The 14,965-nt window shown below is 44.8% G+C and overlaps 31 non-coding genes across 31 annotated transcripts; all 31 read right to left on the reverse strand.

The window, feature by feature from the left end:
• Nucleotides 1–32: 32 nt before the first annotated feature.
• On the reverse strand, nucleotides 33–151 carry LOC134120298 (5S ribosomal RNA). The gene has a single exon (XR_009951846.1). It is a non-coding gene; the product is annotated as a 5S ribosomal RNA (ribosomal RNA).
• Nucleotides 152–490: 339 nt separating this feature from the next.
• Nucleotides 491–609, reverse strand: LOC134120478 (5S ribosomal RNA). The gene has a single exon (XR_009952021.1). It is a non-coding gene; the product is annotated as a 5S ribosomal RNA (ribosomal RNA).
• A 395-nt stretch (nucleotides 610–1,004) lies between these two features.
• Nucleotides 1,005–1,123, reverse strand: LOC134120219 (5S ribosomal RNA). The gene has a single exon (XR_009951768.1). It is a non-coding gene; the product is annotated as a 5S ribosomal RNA (ribosomal RNA).
• A 395-nt stretch (nucleotides 1,124–1,518) lies between these two features.
• On the reverse strand, nucleotides 1,519–1,637 carry LOC134120479 (5S ribosomal RNA). Its single transcript, XR_009952022.1, has one exon. It is a non-coding gene; the product is annotated as a 5S ribosomal RNA (ribosomal RNA).
• A 339-nt stretch (nucleotides 1,638–1,976) lies between these two features.
• Nucleotides 1,977–2,095, reverse strand: LOC134120480 (5S ribosomal RNA). Its single transcript, XR_009952023.1, has one exon. It is a non-coding gene; the product is annotated as a 5S ribosomal RNA (ribosomal RNA).
• A 395-nt stretch (nucleotides 2,096–2,490) lies between these two features.
• On the reverse strand, nucleotides 2,491–2,609 carry LOC134120299 (5S ribosomal RNA). The gene has a single exon (XR_009951847.1). It is a non-coding gene; the product is annotated as a 5S ribosomal RNA (ribosomal RNA).
• Nucleotides 2,610–2,948: 339 nt separating this feature from the next.
• On the reverse strand, nucleotides 2,949–3,067 carry LOC134120481 (5S ribosomal RNA). The gene has a single exon (XR_009952024.1). It is a non-coding gene; the product is annotated as a 5S ribosomal RNA (ribosomal RNA).
• Nucleotides 3,068–3,406: 339 nt separating this feature from the next.
• Nucleotides 3,407–3,525, reverse strand: LOC134120482 (5S ribosomal RNA). Its single transcript, XR_009952025.1, has one exon. It is a non-coding gene; the product is annotated as a 5S ribosomal RNA (ribosomal RNA).
• A 395-nt stretch (nucleotides 3,526–3,920) lies between these two features.
• On the reverse strand, nucleotides 3,921–4,039 carry LOC134120483 (5S ribosomal RNA). Its single transcript, XR_009952026.1, has one exon. It is a non-coding gene; the product is annotated as a 5S ribosomal RNA (ribosomal RNA).
• A 395-nt stretch (nucleotides 4,040–4,434) lies between these two features.
• On the reverse strand, nucleotides 4,435–4,553 carry LOC134120484 (5S ribosomal RNA). The gene has a single exon (XR_009952027.1). It is a non-coding gene; the product is annotated as a 5S ribosomal RNA (ribosomal RNA).
• A 339-nt stretch (nucleotides 4,554–4,892) lies between these two features.
• On the reverse strand, nucleotides 4,893–5,011 carry LOC134120220 (5S ribosomal RNA). The gene has a single exon (XR_009951769.1). It is a non-coding gene; the product is annotated as a 5S ribosomal RNA (ribosomal RNA).
• Nucleotides 5,012–5,406: 395 nt separating this feature from the next.
• LOC134120485 (5S ribosomal RNA) lies at nucleotides 5,407–5,525 on the reverse strand. Its single transcript, XR_009952028.1, has one exon. It is a non-coding gene; the product is annotated as a 5S ribosomal RNA (ribosomal RNA).
• Nucleotides 5,526–5,864: 339 nt separating this feature from the next.
• LOC134120486 (5S ribosomal RNA) lies at nucleotides 5,865–5,983 on the reverse strand. The gene has a single exon (XR_009952029.1). It is a non-coding gene; the product is annotated as a 5S ribosomal RNA (ribosomal RNA).
• A 395-nt stretch (nucleotides 5,984–6,378) lies between these two features.
• LOC134120301 (5S ribosomal RNA) lies at nucleotides 6,379–6,497 on the reverse strand. Its single transcript, XR_009951849.1, has one exon. It is a non-coding gene; the product is annotated as a 5S ribosomal RNA (ribosomal RNA).
• A 339-nt stretch (nucleotides 6,498–6,836) lies between these two features.
• LOC134120487 (5S ribosomal RNA) lies at nucleotides 6,837–6,955 on the reverse strand. Its single transcript, XR_009952030.1, has one exon. It is a non-coding gene; the product is annotated as a 5S ribosomal RNA (ribosomal RNA).
• A 339-nt stretch (nucleotides 6,956–7,294) lies between these two features.
• Nucleotides 7,295–7,413, reverse strand: LOC134120489 (5S ribosomal RNA). The gene has a single exon (XR_009952032.1). It is a non-coding gene; the product is annotated as a 5S ribosomal RNA (ribosomal RNA).
• Nucleotides 7,414–7,808: 395 nt separating this feature from the next.
• On the reverse strand, nucleotides 7,809–7,927 carry LOC134120490 (5S ribosomal RNA). The gene has a single exon (XR_009952033.1). It is a non-coding gene; the product is annotated as a 5S ribosomal RNA (ribosomal RNA).
• A 395-nt stretch (nucleotides 7,928–8,322) lies between these two features.
• LOC134120491 (5S ribosomal RNA) lies at nucleotides 8,323–8,441 on the reverse strand. The gene has a single exon (XR_009952034.1). It is a non-coding gene; the product is annotated as a 5S ribosomal RNA (ribosomal RNA).
• A 339-nt stretch (nucleotides 8,442–8,780) lies between these two features.
• LOC134120492 (5S ribosomal RNA) lies at nucleotides 8,781–8,899 on the reverse strand. Its single transcript, XR_009952035.1, has one exon. It is a non-coding gene; the product is annotated as a 5S ribosomal RNA (ribosomal RNA).
• A 395-nt stretch (nucleotides 8,900–9,294) lies between these two features.
• On the reverse strand, nucleotides 9,295–9,413 carry LOC134120302 (5S ribosomal RNA). The gene has a single exon (XR_009951850.1). It is a non-coding gene; the product is annotated as a 5S ribosomal RNA (ribosomal RNA).
• Nucleotides 9,414–9,752: 339 nt separating this feature from the next.
• LOC134120493 (5S ribosomal RNA) lies at nucleotides 9,753–9,871 on the reverse strand. Its single transcript, XR_009952036.1, has one exon. It is a non-coding gene; the product is annotated as a 5S ribosomal RNA (ribosomal RNA).
• Nucleotides 9,872–10,210: 339 nt separating this feature from the next.
• On the reverse strand, nucleotides 10,211–10,329 carry LOC134120494 (5S ribosomal RNA). The gene has a single exon (XR_009952037.1). It is a non-coding gene; the product is annotated as a 5S ribosomal RNA (ribosomal RNA).
• Nucleotides 10,330–10,724: 395 nt separating this feature from the next.
• On the reverse strand, nucleotides 10,725–10,843 carry LOC134120221 (5S ribosomal RNA). The gene has a single exon (XR_009951770.1). It is a non-coding gene; the product is annotated as a 5S ribosomal RNA (ribosomal RNA).
• Nucleotides 10,844–11,238: 395 nt separating this feature from the next.
• On the reverse strand, nucleotides 11,239–11,357 carry LOC134120495 (5S ribosomal RNA). The gene has a single exon (XR_009952038.1). It is a non-coding gene; the product is annotated as a 5S ribosomal RNA (ribosomal RNA).
• Nucleotides 11,358–11,696: 339 nt separating this feature from the next.
• LOC134120496 (5S ribosomal RNA) lies at nucleotides 11,697–11,815 on the reverse strand. The gene has a single exon (XR_009952039.1). It is a non-coding gene; the product is annotated as a 5S ribosomal RNA (ribosomal RNA).
• Nucleotides 11,816–12,210: 395 nt separating this feature from the next.
• LOC134120303 (5S ribosomal RNA) lies at nucleotides 12,211–12,329 on the reverse strand. The gene has a single exon (XR_009951851.1). It is a non-coding gene; the product is annotated as a 5S ribosomal RNA (ribosomal RNA).
• Nucleotides 12,330–12,668: 339 nt separating this feature from the next.
• On the reverse strand, nucleotides 12,669–12,787 carry LOC134120497 (5S ribosomal RNA). Its single transcript, XR_009952040.1, has one exon. It is a non-coding gene; the product is annotated as a 5S ribosomal RNA (ribosomal RNA).
• Nucleotides 12,788–13,126: 339 nt separating this feature from the next.
• On the reverse strand, nucleotides 13,127–13,245 carry LOC134120498 (5S ribosomal RNA). Its single transcript, XR_009952041.1, has one exon. It is a non-coding gene; the product is annotated as a 5S ribosomal RNA (ribosomal RNA).
• Nucleotides 13,246–13,640: 395 nt separating this feature from the next.
• Nucleotides 13,641–13,759, reverse strand: LOC134120222 (5S ribosomal RNA). Its single transcript, XR_009951771.1, has one exon. It is a non-coding gene; the product is annotated as a 5S ribosomal RNA (ribosomal RNA).
• Nucleotides 13,760–14,154: 395 nt separating this feature from the next.
• On the reverse strand, nucleotides 14,155–14,273 carry LOC134120500 (5S ribosomal RNA). The gene has a single exon (XR_009952043.1). It is a non-coding gene; the product is annotated as a 5S ribosomal RNA (ribosomal RNA).
• A 339-nt stretch (nucleotides 14,274–14,612) lies between these two features.
• On the reverse strand, nucleotides 14,613–14,731 carry LOC134120501 (5S ribosomal RNA). The gene has a single exon (XR_009952044.1). It is a non-coding gene; the product is annotated as a 5S ribosomal RNA (ribosomal RNA).
• Between the last annotated feature and the right edge of the window lie 234 nt (nucleotides 14,732–14,965).

Consider the following 14,965-nt stretch of genomic DNA (forward strand, 5'->3'; position numbering starts at 1 on the left):
CGCTCGGCGGCTTTCGGAGAGAGAAGTGAAAAAGCTTACGGCACCTGGGATTCCCAGGCGGTCTTCCATCCAGGTACTAACCAGGCCCTGCTCTGCTTAGCTTGCGAGATCAGACGAGATCGGGCGGAACCAGAGAGGTATGGCCGTAAGCTGCTTTTTATCTTTTTCCTAATCCTTTATAATGCGTCAATGAATTATGACACGCCTGCCGTTGGCATCTTTGTGTGGGTTAAATAAGGGTATGCAAAGAAGGCTGTGACATCCCATGCCGAAAATTGGATGGACTAGAGAAGACCCGCCCAGGGGTCCCAGCCAATCGGTGAATGGCCATTGCAGTCCCCGCCACCTCAAATGGCCTGACGATGGTATGGACGTAAGCCACCTTTCATCTTCTTCCTATTGCATCTCTTCTACAATGTGACATTTTTTTTACAATTGTGTAGGTGTACAATCTACGGCGCTGGGCGGCTTTCAGAGAGAGAAGTGAAAAAGCTTACGGCACCTGGGATTCCCAGGCGGTCTTCCATCCAGGTACTAACCAGGCCCTGCTCTGCTTAGCTTCCGAGATCAGACGAGATCGGGCGGAACCAGAGAGGTATGGCCGTAAGCTGCTTTTCATCTTTTTCCTAATCCTTTAAAACGTGTCAAAGATAATCAGAAGTTTCTTTTTCTAAAATTGAAGCAGTTCTTAGCATTGGCAAGAGAGGTTCCTAAAGCCTGAAGGTAACTTTACTTTTCTTCACTGGCAATTCTAACATGTTGGGTTAGCACCTGTATTTCAACGGCTAAATTACAAACAATAGTATGCCAATCGTAAATGTTGATCAACACTAATTTAGCAATCATGAAACGGAATCATTTTGGATAATATTGTCTAATTTCCTTTCATATCCAACGTTAAAACAACACTAAACATGCATCTCTTCAACAATGTGATATTCTTTTTGTAATTTGTAGGTGTACAATCTGCGGCGCTCGGCGGCTTTCGGAGAGAGAAGTGAAAAAGCTTACGGCACCTGGGATTCCCAGGCGGTCTTCCATCCAGGTACTAACCAGGCCCTGCTCTGCTTAGCTTCCGAGATCAGACGAGATCGGGCGGAACCAGAGAGGTATGGCCGCAAGCTGCTTTTCATCTTTTTCCTAATCCTTTAAAACGTGTCAAAGATAATCAGAAGTTTCTTTTTCTAAAATTGAAGCAGTTCTTAGCATTGGCAAGAGAGGTTCCTAAAGCCTGAAGGTAACTTTACTTTTCTTCACTGGCAATTCTAACATGTTGGGTTAGCACCTGTATTTCAACGGCTAAATTACAAACAATAGTATGCCAATCGTAAATGTTGATCAACACTAATTTAGCAATCATGAAACGGAATCATTTTGGATAATATTGTCTAATTTCCTTTCATATCCAACGTTAAAACAACACTAAACATGCATCTCTTCAACAATGTGATATTCTTTTTGTAATTTGTAGGTGTACAATCTGCGGCGCTCGGCGGCTTTCGGAGAGAGAAGTGAAAAAGCTTACGGCACCTGGGATTCCCAGGCGGTCTTCCATCCAGGTACTAACCAGGCCCTGCTCTGCTTAGCTTCCGAGATCAGACGAGATCGGGCGGAACCAGAGAGGTATGGCCGTAAGCTGCTTTTTATCTTTTTCCTAATCCTTTATAATGCGTCAATGAATTATGACACGCCTGCCGTTGGCATCTTTGTGTGGGTTAAATAAGGGTATGCAAAGAAGGCTGTGACATCCCATGCCGAAAATTGGATGGACTAGAGAAGACCCGCCCAGGGGTCCCAGCCAATCGGTGAATGGCCATTGCAGTCCCCACCACCTCAAATGGCCTGACGATGGTATGGACGTAAGCCACCTTTCATCTTCTTCCTATTGCATCTCTTCTACAATGTGACATTTTTTTTACAATTGTGTAGGTGTACAATCTACGGCGCTGGGCGGCTTTCAGAGAGAGAAGTGAAAAAGCTTACGGCACCTGGGATTCCCAGGCGGTCTTCCATCCAGGTACTAACCAGGCCCTGCTCTGCTTAGCTTCCGAGATCAGACGAGATCGGGCGGAACCAGAGAGGTATGGCCGTAAGCTGCTTTTCATCTTTTTCCTAATCCTTTAAAACGTGTCAAAGATAATCAGAAGTTTCTTTTTCTAAAATTGAAGCAGTTCTTAGCATTGGCAAGAGAGGTTCCTAAAGCCTGAAGGTAACTTTACTTTTCTTCACTGGCAATTCTAACATGTTGGGTTAGCACCTGTATTTCAACGGCTAAATTACAAACAATAGTATGCCAATCGTAAATGTTGATCAACACTAATTTAGCAATCATGAAACGGAATCATTTTGGATATTATTGTCTAATTTCCTTTCATATCCAACGTTAAAACAACACTAAACATGCATCTCTTCAACAATGTGATATTCTTTTTGTAATTTGTAGGTGTACAATCTGCGGCGCTCGGCGGCTTTCGGAGAGAGAAGTGAAAAAGCTTACGGCACCTGGGATTCCCAGGCGGTCTTCCATCCAGGTACTAACCAGGCCCTGCTCTGCTTAGCTTGCGAGATCAGACGAGATCGGGCGGAACCAGAGAGGTATGGCCGTAAGCTGCTTTTTATCTTTTTCCTAATCCTTTATAATGCGTCAATGAATTATGACACGCCTGCCGTTGGCATCTTTGTGTGGGTTAAATAAGGGTATGCAAAGAAGGCTGTGACATCCCATGCCGAAAATTGGATGGACTAGAGAAGACCCGCCCAGGGGTCCCAGCCAATCGGTGAATGGCCATTGCAGTCCCCGCCACCTCAAATGGCCTGACGATGGTATGGACGTAAGCCACCTTTCATCTTCTTCCTATTGCATCTCTTCTACAATGTGACATTTTTTTTACAATTGTGTAGGTGTACAATCTACGGCGCTGGGCGGCTTTCAGAGAGAGAAGTGAAAAAGCTTACGGCACCTGGGATTCCCAGGCGGTCTTCCATCCAGGTACTAACCAGGCCCTGCTCTGCTTAGCTTCCGAGATCAGACGAGATCGGGCGGAACCAGAGAGGTATGGCCGTAAGCTGCTTTTTATCTTTTTCCTAATCCTTTATAATGCGTCAATGAATTATGACACGCCTGCCGTTGGCATCTTTGTGTGGGTTAAATAAGGGTATGCAAAGAAGGCTGTGACATCCCATGCCGAAAATTGGATGGACTAGAGAAGACCCGCCCAGGGGTCCCAGCCAATTGGTGAATGGCCATTGCAGTCCCCGCCACCTCAAATGGCCTGACGATGGTATGGACGTAAGCCACCTTTCATCTTCTTCCTATTGCATCTCTTCTACAATGTGACATTTTTTTTACAATTGTGTAGGTGTACAATCTACGGCGCTGGGCGGCTTTCAGAGAGAGAAGTGAAAAAGCTTACGGCACCTGGGATTCCCAGGCGGTCTTCCATCCAGGTACTAACCAGGCCCTGCTCTGCTTAGCTTCCGAGATCAGACGAGATCGGGCGGAACCAGAGAGGTATGGCCGTAAGCTGCTTTTCATCTTTTTCCTAATCCTTTAAAACGTGTCAAAGATAATCAGAAGTTTCTTTTTCTAAAATTGAAGCAGTTCTTAGCATTGGCAAGAGAGGTTCCTAAAGCCTGAAGGTAACTTTACTTTTCTTCACTGGCAATTCTAACATGTTGGGTTAGCACCTGTATTTCAACGGCTAAATTACAAACAATAGTATGCCAATCGTAAATGTTGATCAACACTAATTTAGCAATCATGAAACGGAATCATTTTGGATAATATTGTCTAATTTCCTTTCATATCCAACGTTAAAACAACACTAAACATGCATCTCTTCAACAATGTGATATTCTTTTTGTAATTTGTAGGTGTACAATCTGCGGCGCTCGGCGGCTTTCGGAGAGAGAAGTGAAAAAGCTTACGGCACCTGGGATTCCCAGGCGGTCTTCCATCCAGGTACTAACCAGGCCCTGCTCTGCTTAGCTTCCGAGATCAGACGAGATCGGGCGGAACCAGAGAGGTATGGCCGTAAGCTGCTTTTCATCTTTTTCCTAATCCTTTAAAACGTGTCAAAGATAATCAGAAGTTTCTTTTTCTAAAATTGAAGCAGTTCTTAGCATTGGCAAGAGAGGTTCCTAAAGCCTGAAGGTAACTTTACTTTTCTTCACTGGCAATTCTAACATGTTGGGTTAGCACCTGTATTTCAACGGCTAAATTACAAACAATAGTATGCCAATCGTAAATGTTGATCAACACTAATTTAGCAATCATGAAACGGAATCATTTTGGATAATATTGTCTAATTTCCTTTCATATCCAACGTTAAAACAACACTAAACATGCATCTCTTCAACAATGTGATATTCTTTTTGTAATTTGTAGGTGTACAATCTGCGGCGCTCGGCGGCTTTCGGAGAGAGAAGTGAAAAAGCTTACGGCACCTGGGATTCCCAGGCGGTCTTCCATCCAGGTACTAACCAGGCCCTGCTCTGCTTAGCTTCCGAGATCAGACGAGATCGGGCGGAACCAGAGAGGTATGGCCGTAAGCTGCTTTTTATCTTTTTCCTAATCCTTTATAATGCGTCAATGAATTATGAAACGCCTGCCGTTGGCATCTTTGTGTGGGTTAAATAAGGGTATGCAAAGAAGGCTGTGACATCCCATGCCGAAAATTGGATGGACTAGAGAAGACCCGCCCAGGGGTCCCAGCCAATCGGTGAATGGCCATTGCAGTCCCCGCCACCTCAAATGGCCTGACGATGGTATGGACGTAAGCCACCTTTCATCTTCTTCCTATTGCATCTCTTCTACAATGTGACATTTTTTTTACAATTGTGTAGGTGTACAATCTACGGCGCTGGGCGGCTTTCAGAGAGAGAAGTGAAAAAGCTTACGGCACCTGGGATTCCCAGGCGGTCTTCCATCCAGGTACTAACCAGGCCCTGCTCTGCTTAGCTTCCGAGATCAGACGAGATCGGGCGGAACCAGAGAGGTATGGCCGCAAGCTGCTTTTCATCTTTTTCCTAATCCTTTAAAACGTGTCAAAGATAATCAGAAGTTTCTTTTTCTAAAATTGAAGCAGTTCTTAGCATTGGCAAGAGAGGTTCCTAAAGCCTGAAGGTAACTTTACTTTTCTTCACTGGCAATTCTAACATGTTGGGTTAGCACCTGTATTTCAACGGCTAAATTACAAACAATAGTATGCCAATCGTAAATGTTGATCAACACTAATTTAGCAATCATGAAACGGAATCATTTTGGATAATATTGTCTAATTTCCTTTCATATCCAACGTTAAAACAACACTAAACATGCATCTCTTCAACAATGTGATATTCTTTTTGTAATTTGTAGGTGTACAATCTGCGGCGCTCGGCGGCTTTCGGAGAGAGAAGTGAAAAAGCTTACGGCACCTGGGATTCCCAGGCGGTCTTCCATCCAGGTACTAACCAGGCCCTGCTCTGCTTAGCTTCCGAGATCAGACGAGATCGGGCGGAACCAGAGAGGTATGGCCGTAAGCTGCTTTTTATCTTTTTCCTAATCCTTTATAATGCGTCAATGAATTATGACACGCCTGCCGTTGGCATCTTTGTGTGGGTTAAATAAGGGTATGCAAAGAAGGCTGTGACATCCCATGCCGAAAATTGGATGGACTAGAGAAGACCCGCCCAGGGGTCCCAGCCAATCGGTGAATGGCCATTGCAGTCCCCACCACCTCAAATGGCCTGACGATGGTATGGACGTAAGCCACCTTTCATCTTCTTCCTATTGCATCTCTTCTACAATGTGACATTTTTTTTACAATTGTGTAGGTGTACAATCTACGGCGCTGGGCGGCTTTCAGAGAGAGAAGTGAAAAAGCTTACGGCACCTGGGATTCCCAGGCGGTCTTCCATCCAGGTACTAACCAGGCCCTGCTCTGCTTAGCTTCCGAGATCAGACGAGATCGGGCGGAACCAGAGAGGTATGGCCGTAAGCTGCTTTTCATCTTTTTCCTAATCCTTTAAAACGTGTCAAAGATAATCAGAAGTTTCTTTTTCTAAAATTGAAGCAGTTCTTAGCATTGGCAAGAGAGGTTCCTAAAGCCTGAAGGTAACTTTACTTTTCTTCACTGGCAATTCTAACATGTTGGGTTAGCACCTGTATTTCAACGGCTAAATTACAAACAATAGTATGCCAATCGTAAATGTTGATCAACACTAATTTAGCAATCATGAAACGGAATCATTTTGGATATTATTGTCTAATTTCCTTTCATATCCAACGTTAAAACAACACTAAACATGCATCTCTTCAACAATGTGATATTCTTTTTGTAATTTGTAGGTGTACAATCTGCGGCGCTCGGCGGCTTTCGGAGAGAGAAGTGAAAAAGCTTACGGCACCTGGGATTCCCAGGCGGTCTTCCATCCAGGTACTAACCAGGCCCTGCTCTGCTTAGCTTGCGAGATCAGACGAGATCGGGCGGAACCAGAGAGGTATGGCCGTAAGCTGCTTTTTATCTTTTTCCTAATCCTTTATAATGCGTCAATGAATTATGACACGCCTGCCGTTGGCATCTTTGTGTGGGTTAAATAAGGGTATGCAAAGAAGGCTGTGACATCCCATGCCGAAAATTGGATGGACTAGAGAAGACCCGCCCAGGGGTCCCAGCCAATCGGTGAATGGCCATTGCAGTCCCCGCCACCTCAAATGGCCTGACGATGGTATGGACGTAAGCCACCTTTCATCTTCTTCCTATTGCATCTCTTCTACAATGTGACATTTTTTTTACAATTGTGTAGGTGTACAATCTACGGCGCTGGGCGGCTTTCAGAGAGAGAAGTGAAAAAGCTTACGGCACCTGGGATTCCCAGGCGGTCTTCCATCCAGGTACTAACCAGGCCCTGCTCTGCTTAGCTTCCGAGATCAGACGAGATCGGGCGGAACCAGAGAGGTATGGCCGTAAGCTGCTTTTTATCTTTTTCCTAATCCTTTATAATGCGTCAATGAATTATGACACGCCTGCCGTTGGCATCTTTGTGTGGGTTAAATAAGGGTATGCAAAGAAGGCTGTGACATCCCATGCCGAAAATTGGATGGACTAGAGAAGACCCGCCCAGGGGTCCCAGCCAATTGGTGAATGGCCATTGCAGTCCCCGCCACCTCAAATGGCCTGACGATGGTATGGACGTAAGCCACCTTTCATCTTCTTCCTATTGCATCTCTTCTACAATGTGACATTTTTTTTACAATTGTGTAGGTGTACAATCTACGGCGCTGGGCGGCTTTCAGAGAGAGAAGTGAAAAAGCTTACGGCACCTGGGATTCCCAGGCGGTCTTCCATCCAGGTACTAACCAGGCCCTGCTCTGCTTAGCTTCCGAGATCAGACGAGATCGGGCGGAACCAGAGAGGTATGGCCGTAAGCTGCTTTTCATCTTTTTCCTAATCCTTTAAAACGTGTCAAAGATAATCAGAAGTTTCTTTTTCTAAAATTGAAGCAGTTCTTAGCATTGGCAAGAGAGGTTCCTAAAGCCTGAAGGTAACTTTACTTTTCTTCACTGGCAATTCTAACATGTTGGGTTAGCACCTGTATTTCAACGGCTAAATTACAAACAATAGTATGCCAATCGTAAATGTTGATCAACACTAATTTAGCAATCATGAAACGGAATCATTTTGGATAATATTGTCTAATTTCCTTTCATATCCAACGTTAAAACAACACTAAACATGCATCTCTTCAACAATGTGATATTCTTTTTGTAATTTGTAGGTGTACAATCTGCGGCGCTCGGCGGCTTTCGGAGAGAGAAGTGAAAAAGCTTACGGCACCTGGGATTCCCAGGCGGTCTTCCATCCAGGTACTAACCAGGCCCTGCTCTGCTTAGCTTCCGAGATCAGACGAGATCGGGCGGAACCAGAGAGGTATGGCCGTAAGCTGCTTTTCATCTTTTTCCTAATCCTTTAAAACGTGTCAAAGATAATCAGAAGTTTCTTTTTCTAAAATTGAAGCAGTTCTTAGCATTGGCAAGAGAGGTTCCTAAAGCCTGAAGGTAACTTTACTTTTCTTCACTGGCAATTCTAACATGTTGGGTTAGCACCTGTATTTCAACGGCTAAATTACAAACAATAGTATGCCAATCGTAAATGTTGATCAACACTAATTTAGCAATCATGAAACGGAATCATTTTGGATAATATTGTCTAATTTCCTTTCATATCCAACGTTAAAACAACACTAAACATGCATCTCTTCAACAATGTGATATTCTTTTTGTAATTTGTAGGTGTACAATCTGCGGCGCTCGGCGGCTTTCGGAGAGAGAAGTGAAAAAGCTTACGGCACCTGGGATTCCCAGGCGGTCTTCCATCCAGGTACTAACCAGGCCCTGCTCTGCTTAGCTTCCGAGATCAGACGAGATCGGGCGGAACCAGAGAGGTATGGCCGTAAGCTGCTTTTTATCTTTTTCCTAATCCTTTATAATGCGTCAATGAATTATGAAACGCCTGCCGTTGGCATCTTTGTGTGGGTTAAATAAGGGTATGCAAAGAAGGCTGTGACATCCCATGCCGAAAATTGGATGGACTAGAGAAGACCCGCCCAGGGGTCCCAGCCAATCGGTGAATGGCCATTGCAGTCCCCGCCACCTCAAATGGCCTGACGATGGTATGGACGTAAGCCACCTTTCATCTTCTTCCTATTGCATCTCTTCTACAATGTGACATTTTTTTTACAATTGTGTAGGTGTACAATCTACGGCGCTGGGCGGCTTTCAGAGAGAGAAGTGAAAAAGCTTACGGCACCTGGGATTCCCAGGCGGTCTTCCATCCAGGTACTAACCAGGCCCTGCTCTGCTTAGCTTCCGAGATCAGACGAGATCGGGCGGAACCAGAGAGGTATGGCCGTAAGCTGCTTTTCATCTTTTTCCTAATCCTTTAAAACGTGTCAAAGATAATCAGAAGTTTCTTTTTCTAAAATTGAAGCAGTTCTTAGCATTGGCAAGAGAGGTTCCTAAAGCCTGAAGGTAACTTTACTTTTCTTCACTGGCAATTCTAACATGTTGGGTTAGCACCTGTATTTCAACGGCTAAATTACAAACAATAGTATGCCAATCGTAAATGTTGATCAACACTAATTTAGCAATCATGAAACGGAATCATTTTGGATATTATTGTCTAATTTCCTTTCATATCCAACGTTAAAACAACACTAAACATGCATCTCTTCAACAATGTGATATTCTTTTTGTAATTTGTAGGTGTACAATCTGCGGCGCTCGGCGGCTTTCGGAGAGAGAAGTGAAAAAGCTTACGGCACCTGGGATTCCCAGGCGGTCTTCCATCCAGGTACTAACCAGGCCCTGCTCTGCTTAGCTTGCGAGATCAGACGAGATCGGGCGGAACCAGAGAGGTATGGCCGTAAGCTGCTTTTTATCTTTTTCCTAATCCTTTATAATGCGTCAATGAATTATGACACGCCTGCCGTTGGCATCTTTGTGTGGGTTAAATAAGGGTATGCAAAGAAGGCTGTGACATCCCATGCCGAAAATTGGATGGACTAGAGAAGACCCGCCCAGGGGTCCCAGCCAATCGGTGAATGGCCATTGCAGTCCCCGCCACCTCAAATGGCCTGACGATGGTATGGACGTAAGCCACCTTTCATCTTCTTCCTATTGCATCTCTTCTACAATGTGACATTTTTTTTACAATTGTGTAGGTGTACAATCTACGGCGCTGGGCGGCTTTCAGAGAGAGAAGTGAAAAAGCTTACGGCACCTGGGATTCCCAGGCGGTCTTCCATCCAGGTACTAACCAGGCCCTGCTCTGCTTAGCTTCCGAGATCAGACGAGATCGGGCGGAACCAGAGAGGTATGGCCGTAAGCTGCTTTTTATCTTTTTCCTAATCCTTTATAATGCGTCAATGAATTATGACACGCCTGCCGTTGGCATCTTTGTGTGGGTTAAATAAGGGTATGCAAAGAAGGCTGTGACATCCCATGCCGAAAATTGGATGGACTAGAGAAGACCCGCCCAGGGGTCCCAGCCAATTGGTGAATGGCCATTGCAGTCCCCGCCACCTCAAATGGCCTGACGATGGTATGGACGTAAGCCACCTTTCATCTTCTTCCTATTGCATCTCTTCTACAATGTGACATTTTTTTTACAATTGTGTAGGTGTACAATCTACGGCGCTGGGCGGCTTTCAGAGAGAGAAGTGAAAAAGCTTACGGCACCTGGGATTCCCAGGCGGTCTTCCATCCAGGTACTAACCAGGCCCTGCTCTGCTTAGCTTCCGAGATCAGACGAGATCGGGCGGAACCAGAGAGGTATGGCCGTAAGCTGCTTTTCATCTTTTTCCTAATCCTTTAAAACGTGTCAAAGATAATCAGAAGTTTCTTTTTCTAAAATTGAAGCAGTTCTTAGCATTGGCAAGAGAGGTTCCTAAAGCCTGAAGGTAACTTTACTTTTCTTCACTGGCAATTCTAACATGTTGGGTTAGCACCTGTATTTCAACGGCTAAATTACAAACAATAGTATGCCAATCGTAAATGTTGATCAACACTAATTTAGCAATCATGAAACGGAATCATTTTGGATAATATTGTCTAATTTCCTTTCATATCCAACGTTAAAACAACACTAAACATGCATCTCTTCAACAATGTGATATTCTTTTTGTAATTTGTAGGTGTACAATCTGCGGCGCTCGGCGGCTTTCGGAGAGAGAAGTGAAAAAGCTTACGGCACCTGGGATTCCCAGGCGGTCTTCCATCCAGGTACTAACCAGGCCCTGCTCTGCTTAGCTTCCGAGATCAGACGAGATCGGGCGGAACCAGAGAGGTATGGCCGCAAGCTGCTTTTCATCTTTTTCCTAATCCTTTAAAACGTGTCAAAGATAATCAGAAGTTTCTTTTTCTAAAATTGAAGCAGTTCTTAGCATTGGCAAGAGAGGTTCCTAAAGCCTGAAGGTAACTTTACTTTTCTTCACTGGCAATTCTAACATGTTGGGTTAGCACCTGTATTTCAACGGCTAAATTACAAACAATAGTATGCCAATCGTAAATGTTGATCAACACTAATTTAGCAATCATGAAACGGAATCATTTTGGATAATATTGTCTAATTTCCTTTCATATCCAACGTTAAAACAACACTAAACATGCATCTCTTCAACAATGTGATATTCTTTTTGTAATTTGTAGGTGTACAATCTGCGGCGCTCGGCGGCTTTCGGAGAGAGAAGTGAAAAAGCTTACGGCACCTGGGATTCCCAGGCGGTCTTCCATCCAGGTACTAACCAGGCCCTGCTCTGCTTAGCTTCCGAGATCAGACGAGATCGGGCGGAACCAGAGAGGTATGGCCGTAAGCTGCTTTTTATCTTTTTCCTAATCCTTTATAATGCGTCAATGAATTATGACACGCCTGCCGTTGGCATCTTTGTGTGGGTTAAATAAGGGTATGCAAAGAAGGCTGTGACATCCCATGCCGAAAATTGGATGGACTAGAGAAGACCCGCCCAGGGGTCCCAGCCAATCGGTGAATGGCCATTGCAGTCCCCACCACCTCAAATGGCCTGACGATGGTATGGACGTAAGCCACCTTTCATCTTCTTCCTATTGCATCTCTTCTACAATGTGACATTTTTTTTACAATTGTGTAGGTGTACAATCTACGGCGCTGGGCGGCTTTCAGAGAGAGAAGTGAAAAAGCTTACGGCACCTGGGATTCCCAGGCGGTCTTCCATCCAGGTACTAACCAGGCCCTGCTCTGCTTAGCTTCCGAGATCAGACGAGATCGGGCGGAACCAGAGAGGTATGGCCGTAAGCTGCTTTTCATCTTTTTCCTAATCCTTTAAAACGTGTCAAAGATAATCAGAAGTTTCTTTTTCTAAAATTGAAGCAGTTCTTAGCATTGGCAAGAGAGGTTCCTAAAGCCTGAAGGTAACTTTACTTTTCTTCACTGGCAATTCTAACATGTTGGGTTAGCACCTGTATTTCAACGGCTAAATTACAAACAATAGTATGCCAATCGTAAATGTTGATCAACACTAATTTAGCAATCATGAAACGGAATCATTTTGGATATTATTGTCTAATTTCCTTTCATATCCAACGTTAAAACAACACTAAACATGCATCTCTTCAACAATGTGATATTCTTTTTGTAATTTGTAGGTGTACAATCTGCGGCGCTCGGCGGCTTTCGGAGAGAGAAGTGAAAAAGCTTACGGCACCTGGGATTCCCAGGCGGTCTTCCATCCAGGTACTAACCAGGCCCTGCTCTGCTTAGCTTGCGAGATCAGACGAGATCGGGCGGAACCAGAGAGGTATGGCCGTAAGCTGCTTTTTATCTTTTTCCTAATCCTTTATAATGCGTCAATGAATTATGACACGCCTGCCGTTGGCATCTTTGTGTGGGTTAAATAAGGGTATGCAAAGAAGGCTGTGACATCCCATGCCGAAAATTGGATGGACTAGAGAAGACCCGCCCAGGGGTCCCAGCCAATCGGTGAATGGCCATTGCAGTCCCCGCCACCTCAAATGGCCTGACGATGGTATGGACGTAAGCCACCTTTCATCTTCTTCCTATTGCATCTCTTCTACAATGTGACATTTTTTTTACAATTGTGTAGGTGTACAATCTACGGCGCTGGGCGGCTTTCAGAGAGAGAAGTGAAAAAGCTTACGGCACCTGGGATTCCCAGGCGGTCTTCCATCCAGGTACTAACCAGGCCCTGCTCTGCTTAGCTTCCGAGATCAGACGAGATCGGGCGGAACCAGAGAGGTATGGCCGTAAGCTGCTTTTTATCTTTTTCCTAATCCTTTATAATGCGTCAATGAATTATGACACGCCTGCCGTTGGCATCTTTGTGTGGGTTAAATAAGGGTATGCAAAGAAGGCTGTGACATCCCATGCCGAAAATTGGATGGACTAGAGAAGACCCGCCCAGGGGTCCCAGCCAATTGGTGAATGGCCATTGCAGTCCCCGCCACCTCAAATGGCCTGACGATGGTATGGACGTAAGCCACCTTTCATCTTCTTCCTATTGCATCTCTTCTACAATGTGACATTTTTTTTACAATTGTGTAGGTGTACAATCTACGGCGCTGGGCGGCTTTCAGAGAGAGAAGTGAAAAAGCTTACGGCACCTGGGATTCCCAGGCGGTCTTCCATCCAGGTACTAACCAGGCCCTGCTCTGCTTAGCTTCCGAGATCAGACGAGATCGGGCGGAACCAGAGAGGTATGGCCGTAAGCTGCTTTTCATCTTTTTCCTAATCCTTTAAAACGTGTCAAAGATAATCAGAAGTTTCTTTTTCTAAAATTGAAGCAGTTCTTAGCATTGGCAAGAGAGGTTCCTAAAGCCTGAAGGTAACTTTACTTTTCTTCACTGGCAATTCTAACATGTTGGGTTAGCACCTGTATTTCAACGGCTAAATTACAAACAATAGTATGCCAATCGTAAATGTTGATCAACACTAATTTAGCAATCATGAAACGGAATCATTTTGGATAATATTGTCTAATTTCCTTTCATATCCAACGTTAAAACAACACTAAACATGCATCTCTTCAACAATGTGATATTCTTTTTGTAATTTGTAGGTGTACAATCTGCGGCGCTCGGCGGCTTTCGGAGAGAGAAGTGAAAAAGCTTACGGCACCTGGGATTCCCAGGCGGTCTTCCATCCAGGTACTAACCAGGCCCTGCTCTGCTTAGCTTCCGAGATCAGACGAGATCGGGCGGAACCAGAGAGGTATGGCCGCAAGCTGCTTTTCATCTTTTTCCTAATCCTTTAAAACGTGTCAAAGATAATCAGAAGTTTCTTTTTCTAAAATTGAAGCAGTTCTTAGCATTGGCAAGAGAGGTTCCTAAAGCCTGAAGGTAACTTTACTTTTCTTCACTGGCAATTCTAACATGTTGGGTTAGCACCTGTATTTCAACGGCTAAATTACAAACAATAGTATGCCAATCGTAAATGTTGATCAACACTAATTTAGCAATCATGAAACGGAATCATTTTGGATAATATTGTCTAATTTCCTTTCATATCCAACGTTAAAACAACACTAAACATGCATCTCTTCAACAATGTGATATTCTTTTTGTAATTTGTAGGTGTACAATCTGCGGCGCTCGGCGGCTTTCGGAGAGAGAAGTGAAAAAGCTTACGGCACCTGGGATTCCCAGGCGGTCTTCCATCCAGGTACTAACCAGGCCCTGCTCTGCTTAGCTTCCGAGATCAGACGAGATCGGGCGGAACCAGAGAGGTATGGCCGTAAGCTGCTTTTTATCTTTTTCCTAATCCTTTATAATGCGTCAATGAATTATGACACGCCTGCCGTTGGCATCTTTGTGTGGGTTAAATAAGGGTATGCAAAGAAGGCTGTGACATCCCATGCCGAAAATTGGATGGACTAGAGAAGACCCGCCCAGGGGTCCCAGCCAATCGGTGAATGGCCATTGCAGTCCCCACCACCTCAAATGGCCTGACGATGGTATGGACGTAAGCCACCTTTCATCTTCTTCCTATTGCATCTCTTCTACAATGTGACATTTTTTTTACAATTGTGTAGGTGTACAATCTACGGCGCTGGGCGGCTTTCAGAGAGAGAAGTGAAAAAGCTTACGGCACCTGGGATTCCCAGGCGGTCTTCCATCCAGGTACTAACCAGGCCCTGCTCTGCTTAGCTTCCGAGATCAGACGAGATCGGGCGGAACCAGAGAGGTATGGCCGTAAGCTGCTTTTTATCTTTTTCCTAATCCTTTATAATGCGTCAATGAATTATGACACGCCTGCCGTTGGCATCTTTGTGTGGGTTAAATAAGGGTATGCAAAGAAGGCTGTGACATCCCATGCCGAAAATTGGATGGACTAGAGAAGACCCGCCCAGGGGTCCCAGCCAATCGGTGAATGGCCATTGCAGTCCCCGCCACCTCAAATGGCCTGACGATGGTATGGACGTAAGCCACCTT

The sequence above is a fragment of the Pungitius pungitius genome, unplaced genomic scaffold, assembly GCF_949316345.1.
Source record: "Pungitius pungitius unplaced genomic scaffold, fPunPun2.1 scaffold_26, whole genome shotgun sequence".
NCBI lineage: Eukaryota > Metazoa > Chordata > Actinopteri > Perciformes > Gasterosteidae > Pungitius > Pungitius pungitius.